Source organism: Propithecus coquereli, unplaced genomic scaffold, assembly GCF_000956105.1.
Source record: "Propithecus coquereli isolate 6110/MARCELLA unplaced genomic scaffold, Pcoq_1.0 Scaffold20, whole genome shotgun sequence".
Lineage (NCBI taxonomy): Eukaryota > Metazoa > Chordata > Mammalia > Primates > Indriidae > Propithecus > Propithecus coquereli.
Window position 1 is genome coordinate 7046409 of NW_012144967.1, and position 7764 is coordinate 7054172.

Here is a 7764-nt window from a genome sequence, read left to right on the forward strand (position 1 = left end):
TCACAGTTCTGAAAACCAGAAATCCAAAATCGTGGCATCTGCGTGCACACGTTCCCTCCAGAAGCTCTAGAGAAGAGTCCTTCCTGGCCTCTCCCAGTGTCTGATGGCTCCATCTGTCCCTGGGCTTGTGGCCGCATCGCCCCAATCTCTGCCTCCAGGGTCACGTTACTTCTTCCTCTTCATTCTCCTCTTACTGTAATCTTACAAATCCTTGTGACATGGGTAGCCATGGCCCCCTTTTCATTCTCAATACTGATTATCTTTGCCTTTTCTACTTTCTCTTGACAGACTCCCTGGGAGTTTACTTGTATCAGTCTACACCAAGAACCAGCTCTTGGCTTATTCGAGCCTATTATCGTTTTCAATTTTCACTTGATTTCTGCTTCCCCTCCTCAAGCTTTCTTTGGGTGTGTTTTGTTATTTTTTCCCTAACTTCTTCCATCGAATAGTTTTCTCATTCGTTTTCAGCCTTCCCTTTATAATAAGCGTTTCTTCTATGACTTTATCTGCCTCCCACAGACTTTCACGGGCATCGTCAGGCATGACCCTGCCTCCCTGTTTATCCTGAAGAACTGAACTTGGGGAAGCTCCCAGTAGAAGCGCGTGCTGTTCTGTGGTGGAAATAAAATCAGGACGTGCGTGAACAGTGAGGAGGAGTCACTGACATCAGACCCCCGCCCCCGTCCTCAGGCCCAAAGACGGCTGCCCGCTTAGGAAGACCGATGTAATTTATGTTGTAGAAACTACAGATAAGAAGCAGGAAAAGTAAAATGACCCATAAGCTTGCTGCTAAACAGCAGCCACTAGAGTGTGTGTGAGCACGTGTCTGTGGAACTTTCTTTGTAGAAACGGGGCTCTATTAAACATGCTGCTTTGGAACATTTTCCCACCTGAACAATGTATGGCGAACACCCTTTCAGGTCAATAAGTATGAAAGAACAAAAACATTAAGACCAGTTTTATGTTCTGTTCAGTGTTTTTGCGAACGTCTCTGTCTGCATGTTGCTAATCTGTTCACAGGTATTTGTTTTTCCTATTTTGACGTAGCACAACTCAGTTTTTGGATTCTCTCTAGGAAACAGACTACATTTAGATCGGATGTGGCTGAGTCATGACTTCGGGTTATTTTATGATTGAGTGGAAAGAGGAAAATCATGTTTTTGGCGCCAGGGCAGGAAGGCAGTAACCTGCCTCTTATTATTACACGTGTAACCCTCTGATAGCATCTCAGGACTATCAGCCAGGCTCGGCTTCTGGGAGTTTTCAGCAGGTGGGAAACGTAGAGGAAGGCAGCGGCAGGCAGGGTAAGAGATAAGACCTCCAGGGCTAGGGCCAGATGGGGGAAGGGGGGAGTCTGTAGAAATGAGTTTCCAATTCTGTCCTTAAAAAGGCTAATTAGAAGGGAGAAACGAGAGCTAAATGAGCACAGAGAACCCTGGAAATGGTTCCCCAGGCATCTGGATCTCGGTTGCGTGTGTTTTGAGCGTGGCTGGCCTAGCGTGCTGTTGCACGGATGTTCTGGGACTGTGTGCATCCCAGTTTATTACAGGAGACTTCTGTTACACCCTCAAGGCATCCCCGGGATGAGGCAGATGCCGGCTCTTCCTTCCTTGTGTGGCAGGCGGCTGGCAGCTGTGACAAGCACAGCCCAGAGGGGAGAGGGCGCTGCTCCTGCCAGCCCTTCCTCCCCACCAAGGGGGAGGTCTCTGTTCCCCACTTCTTATGTTTGGAAAAGATGTGGCCCCAAAGGGGTGTGGACATGCATTCTAGAAATGCCTGCTTCCCACCCTCTTGTGGCTAGAGCTTCCTGCGGGAATATAATTAGAAACCGATGAGGTTTCCGCTGCAACGCTGGGGCCTGTGCCTGGCATCTTGTCTTGGGAACAAAGGGCATTCTGTGCAGTTTGTAGCCAGAGGCCCCTGCAGGGCAGGCTGGGCATGGGAGAAAGCACCGTGGGCACCCTCACGGCAGTTGCTGAGCACACTCACGGCAGTGACTTCTTGGGGTTGCTTCTACGTCCTAAGCACCCCTGAATGGCCGGGCTCAGAAGGCCCTTCTCCCCACCCCGTGCTTCCTCGAGCAAGTGGACGGCTGTGGGGAGAGTGGGAACGGACGCACTGGGCGTCGTGAGCTTCCGAGGCCTGTCAGAAACCAGAGAGGGCTGGTGACCTGCAGGCTGCCCCGTGAGTGCCGGAGCATCCTGCCTGGACCTGACCTGCATCAGAAGCCATCCCCATGCCCGTTTGAATAAAGATCTGCCAGCCCTCTTCCTTGCGGAGTGCAAGGCTTATGTGTTAAGAATGGGCATCTCGAGGCACATTTTTGTGTCTTTGGAGAGCAGTATTGGCAGTCTGTGGGCAGTTGCAGTTAAGGTATCATGCTCTAAGCCCAGGCACCTTAAAACTCCTCAGGTTTTATGTCTGTGAGGACAGAGCCTATGGCATTGGCATAGGAACTTGTATGGCGATGAAAATGTCCTACTAGGTGCATCTGACTTACTCAGTTTCCTGCCTACAGTTCACAGTGCTGCAGAAGAATCAGGCAAAAGCAACAAACAAAACAATCCCCCCGCCACACATAACCACCACCCCCTGCAAATAATCCTGTGTTCATGCTTTTGCAAAAGCAAACCTCGTTTTCCAGATGATCTTTTCCTGTGTGTGCTAGGGGCTTTCCTGACCCCCAGCTGGTGGTGTCCCCACATCTGTCTGTCTCACGCGTACTCACAGGCGGGGCCAGGCTGCCTCCCTCTGGCTTCTCTGTCGTTCATTCTGGAGGCCGCTGTGCCCTCTTACCAGGGCATACTTGCCTGCTGCACCAAGAGGCCAGCTGCCAGGGTGCTGGGCGCCACTGACAGATGCCGTATTGAGGGCTCTTTCACCTGCCAGACAAACTTCTTATAAAATATGGGACAGACACAAGTTGGGACATGTCGCTCCCCTTCTCTGGGATGGTTATGACCTGTCGTCGTCGTTGTGCAGGACAGTTGGAAATCTGAATAAGCCTGGGTCGTGGCAGCTAAACATGTCTTCACTTCTTCTGGAGGTTTGGCGGGGGAGCGACGGGTCAGCAGTGACACTCTTTCTGGCAGTTGGGTGGTTCTGGGGGACGTGCACGGGGCTGAGAGAGGCCTCCGGGGTCTCTGCTCACCACCCTTGGCTGTGTGTCTAGCTTGCGAGCACAGGCTGGGCAGGCTGGCCCCGCCTTCAGGGAGCCCGTGTCCAGAGCTGGGGACAGCCAGGAACACGGCCACTTCTAAGACGACCTGGCAAGGGCCCTACCAGAGGGAAGAACAGGTGCTGTAGGCAGCCAGGAGGGGACAGGAAGTTCTTCCCAGGGCAGGCGAAGCTTAGGTGAGTTTGAGAGGACCAGGAAGCGAGCCCAAGGCGGCTTGGCGGGCAGAGAGGCGTGAGAGTGTTCCAGGCAGAAGCCACGGCAGGTGCAGACACGGGCGCTTGAGCCAGCCTAGGGATACTGGGCGGGCTGCAGGATCTGCCCCCAGGACGGGGGGCACCTCCTCAGGGGGGCACCCCCTCAGGGGGGCACCCCAAAGCTTCAGGCCTCGAAGTGGCCTCAGGGAAATAGCTGGATGGCGTTGAGAGAGCTGGGACCTCACAGCCAGCCTCCTCTACAGGAGCCTGTGGGCCCAACGAATGACATCGACACCTCTCAGACTTGGGACGTGGCTCCATGTCCTTCTGGAGAGACGGAGAGAGCCAGTGTCCTGGGGCCTGAAGTCAGTGGGGTGCTGGCGTGTGTGAGCAACGGCTCCCCGTGGAGGTGTGCGAACGGTCTTTGTTTCCATTTTCCCAGCAGCAGCCTCGGAGGGTTAGTGCTGCCTCAAGGGGCCGAGGCATTGTGGGGTGCTCAGTGGGGGGCTCTGTGCTCCATTGCTCTCCATGAAGAGCACAGGGGTATAAACAGCGACCCGTGCGATGGGGCGAGGGCAGAGAGCCTGTGGGGGATCCCTGGAAGCTGCAGTGTCACCAGGACAGCCACACTCGGGCACTGTGAAGGTGAGTTTTCCGCACGCTAGTGGTATAGGGCTTACGTCTCTGCGGATTCCCTCCCGAGTCTGCAGGCCCGCTGCCCCCCGCCCTGTTCTGGTGTAGCGGTGGGCGTCAGGTCTCTTCCCTCTGGTCCGGTTCTTGGTTGGGACTTCGAAAGCTTCACCGCTCCTTCCTGGTCCCCTCACCCCCACCCTCATCCTCGACGTCGAACTTGTAGCGGGAGGCCTGGTGGAGTCAGACTTGGAAGGAGCCTTAACATTTGGGGTCCCCAGTCCCTTGTGTGGTGAGGGCGAGTGCTCAGACTCCCAGATGACGGTCAGTGGGAGGGGGTCGCCCCCCAACTCCCTGACCCAGAAGAGGGGAGGTGGGTGCTGTAAGAAACCAGCCTGTACAGCCTGGCTGCCGGTGGGTGGTTCTTTCCTTCCTCTGGTCTATTGAGTAGGGGACCTTAGTGGCTAATATGAGGATAACCACATCTATCTGTTTTTCTTTAAACAACTTTTTATTTGGGAAAAAATTTCAAACAGTGCAAAAATAAAAATAGTGCAGGGAACACCCTCGTACCCGTTTACCCAGATTTTCCTGTTGTTAACATTTTGCTTCGTTTGCCTTAGGATGGCTGTGTATGTGTGTGCATACAAATGGTTTTTTTCTGAGCCATTCGAGGATAAGTTAGTAATACATATATCATGGTGCTTTCCTGCAAATATAATACTTAAGTATGTATTTCCTAAAAATAGGATGTTTATATCTTTTAGTAAATAGCCACCTGATACGATAATATTTATATTTGGGATCACGTAATATTATGAAAAGAAGTGAATACATTCTATTAAATCCTCATTATTTTTACATTTATGATTCTATCATGTCCCTAATCAAACATCAATAGCTGGTAGTGGCAGCTTTAAGTGGTCAGATTTTCCTTCCTTTGCTAAGTCCCTTTAGATGATGTCTTGAATCAGTTTTTAAACTTTCATTCATTGCATAAATACTTCCTGTACCCCTTGTGTTGTCTGAACTGTGCTTTGGTGCTGGGGTTTAGAGCTAAGCTAGCTCAAACATAGATTTTGCCTACACGACCTCCCAGTCTGAGCAAGAGACAGACGCTATTCAGATAATTACGTAAGCCAGGGGTCGGCACACTATGGCCCGTGGGCCAAATCTAGCCCACTGCATGTTTTTGTACGGCTGTGAGGAGCTGAGAATGATTTTTACATTTTAATGGTTGAAAAAGAATCAAAAGAAGAATAGAAATTTCATGACATGGAAAAGTCATATGCGATTCAAATGTCAGTGTCCATAAATAAAGTTTTATTGGGACGCAGCCACTCTCAAGTGTTTCTGTACCGTCTGCGGCTGCTTCTGCACTGTGACAGCTGAGTCGAGTAGTTGCCACAGCGACTGCAGGACCTGCAAAGTTTAAAATACTTTCTCCTGGACTTTGATAGGAAAATGTTTCTGACTCCTCGTGTAAATACCCGTAGAGGTGCTGGGAAAGAGGGATATAAGGAGCAAAGAGGTCGTGTATGAGGAGGTCTTGGGGGGCGCTGGGGAAGGCAAGGGGTTAGTTGGAAGAGTAGGGTGTGCTTTCCAGACAGCATGCTCAAAGGTCCTGTGGTTGGGGATATGGAGTTTCAAGGGCTGAAAAGGCGAGGGATGGAGATGTCGGATGCGGGGCCCTGCTGGAAGGTTGCTGACTCTTGTTCTTCCCTTTCTTGTAGGTAAAAGCCGTCTCTCAGCATGCTGGCATCCTGTGGAAAGTTGGTCAGCTACAGCCCGGGGTGTGACGATCTGGAAGCTGAAGCTGTCTTGAAACCAAAACACACATTATTTATAAAACTCTGGCTCCATGGTGTGTGTTGGACATCTGCTCAGAATGTTACCGTCAAGCTCGTCTCCACACGGGAGTCGTTTCTGCCACCCTTTGGGTGCCCCTTTAAAATGTCACCTTTTAAGAGCTTTTTTTTTGTCTTGCTAATTGGTGAAGGGCAGAAATGTGTTGATTTAAAAAAAATTTTTTTAAGCAATTTTTGACAACAGTAAAAAAGAGTAGGAGGATCGAGAATCTAAAAGAAGCCCGAAGAATATCCAACTGCGTATTGAGGGTTTCTGACATTCTTCTCTCCGGGATCTGCGTGTTAGACCTCGTCTGACCCCGGGGTGTCGTTTTGGCTTGGTGGGGGGCCTGGCCTTGTTTTGGTGACGTCCGTGTGAAAGTTCAAAGCGAAAGCACTCAGAGCTAGTCCGCCCCTTCCGGAACTGGATACGTTTATAGTTCCTTTCCTTTCCTTTTTTTTTGTTTTTCTCAAAGGGTTCAGCGAAAATAGACATGGCTAGTTCACAAAGAATTTCCAGTGTCAGGGAAAACCATGTGTGTGGGTGTCCGCATATGCACGTGTATGCACGTATGCACACACATGCACGTATACATATGAAATAGTTTCTCCTTCTTGGAGGGGAAAGGAAAGCACCAGGCAGCTTTTGGTTAGCAACATCCTTCGTGCTTTTTTGGTGTTTCTCTGCTCTGTCACAGTTCTATGTTGTTTGTCCTAGAAATGTAATTTTAAACAACCACTGTGGTCATTTGAATGAGTGGTGATTTGGTTGGCTGGAAAAAAGCCCACCGTCAGGGACGATATTGAAGTCAGTCTAGGCCAGGCCCCGGGGGCGCTACGGGAGGGCCCTTCCCACGGGCGTGGGGCAGGGGTCCCGGTCACTGGCCCATCTCTGAGAAGTGAGGGCTCATCTGTGGCATCACCCAGACGTCCGTTGGCTTCTGGAAGCTTCTCAGGTTGGTAGAGGCCTCTCGTTCAGTGGTGTTCCCGGGGTCGAGGCTATTTGCTGCAACGAACGTGCTCCTGTTGAAGTCTGTCAGCCGTGCCTTTGGGACCCTGGGTGCTCTTCTCTCTAGAAAGGTGTTTTTTATTTTTTTACTCCCCCCACCCTCTTGCTTTCCGACATTGCTCCAGGGTTTGTGTATGTGCCTGTTTGTCGTCCTGCTCTATTGTTTTGGGTGAAAACTCCAGCTTCTCCAGACTCACCTGTTTTCCAGTTCTTCGGTTCCCTGGGAATGGGGGACGCATGAGAAGGGGCTGCCAGGGCAGCGGGGGTCCCCTGGTTGCCGAGGCCCACCTGGGCACGGGTGCTCTGTGAGGAGGGCAGCCCGGCCCCTGCAGGGAGGAGTGGGAAGGCCGCCATGAGCACAGCGCCGCCGCAGGCCCGCAGCACGTGGCACCGTGTGCCGTGGGGAGCCCACGTGGAGTGCCGTCTGCTCTGCTCCTTTGCTTCACCTTCTGTGATGACTTTGCTTCTCCTTTTCTCCCGTTTGCCGGAGGGGTGGGACTGGAAACAGAGCAGCTGTGGCTGCTTTATCTCTTCTCCCCTCCGTGCACTCCCGGCCAGAGTGGTGACGCAGGGGAGTCCGGCCACCGAGCAGCTGCGCGCCCTGTCGACCTTTGAACTGGAACTGCTGGCTTGCACTTGGTTTTCGACAGCTGCAGCTGAATCCTGCGGAAAAGCTGGGTTCTTCTGCCTTATGTGCAAACACCGGGGCTCCGCCTGCCAGGTGCTCACTGCTGGTCCTGGCAGCGGCGGCCGCTGCTGAGAACGATCTTCCAAATCCTTGGAGGAACTTCAGCACTACAGACTCTGAAATAAAAGCCCTTTAGACGTGAGCCACATGTGTGTTGGGTTTGGATGTTTTCTGCGACGGAGGCCAGCCAGGTGCCTTTTGTGATGATACGAGGAATG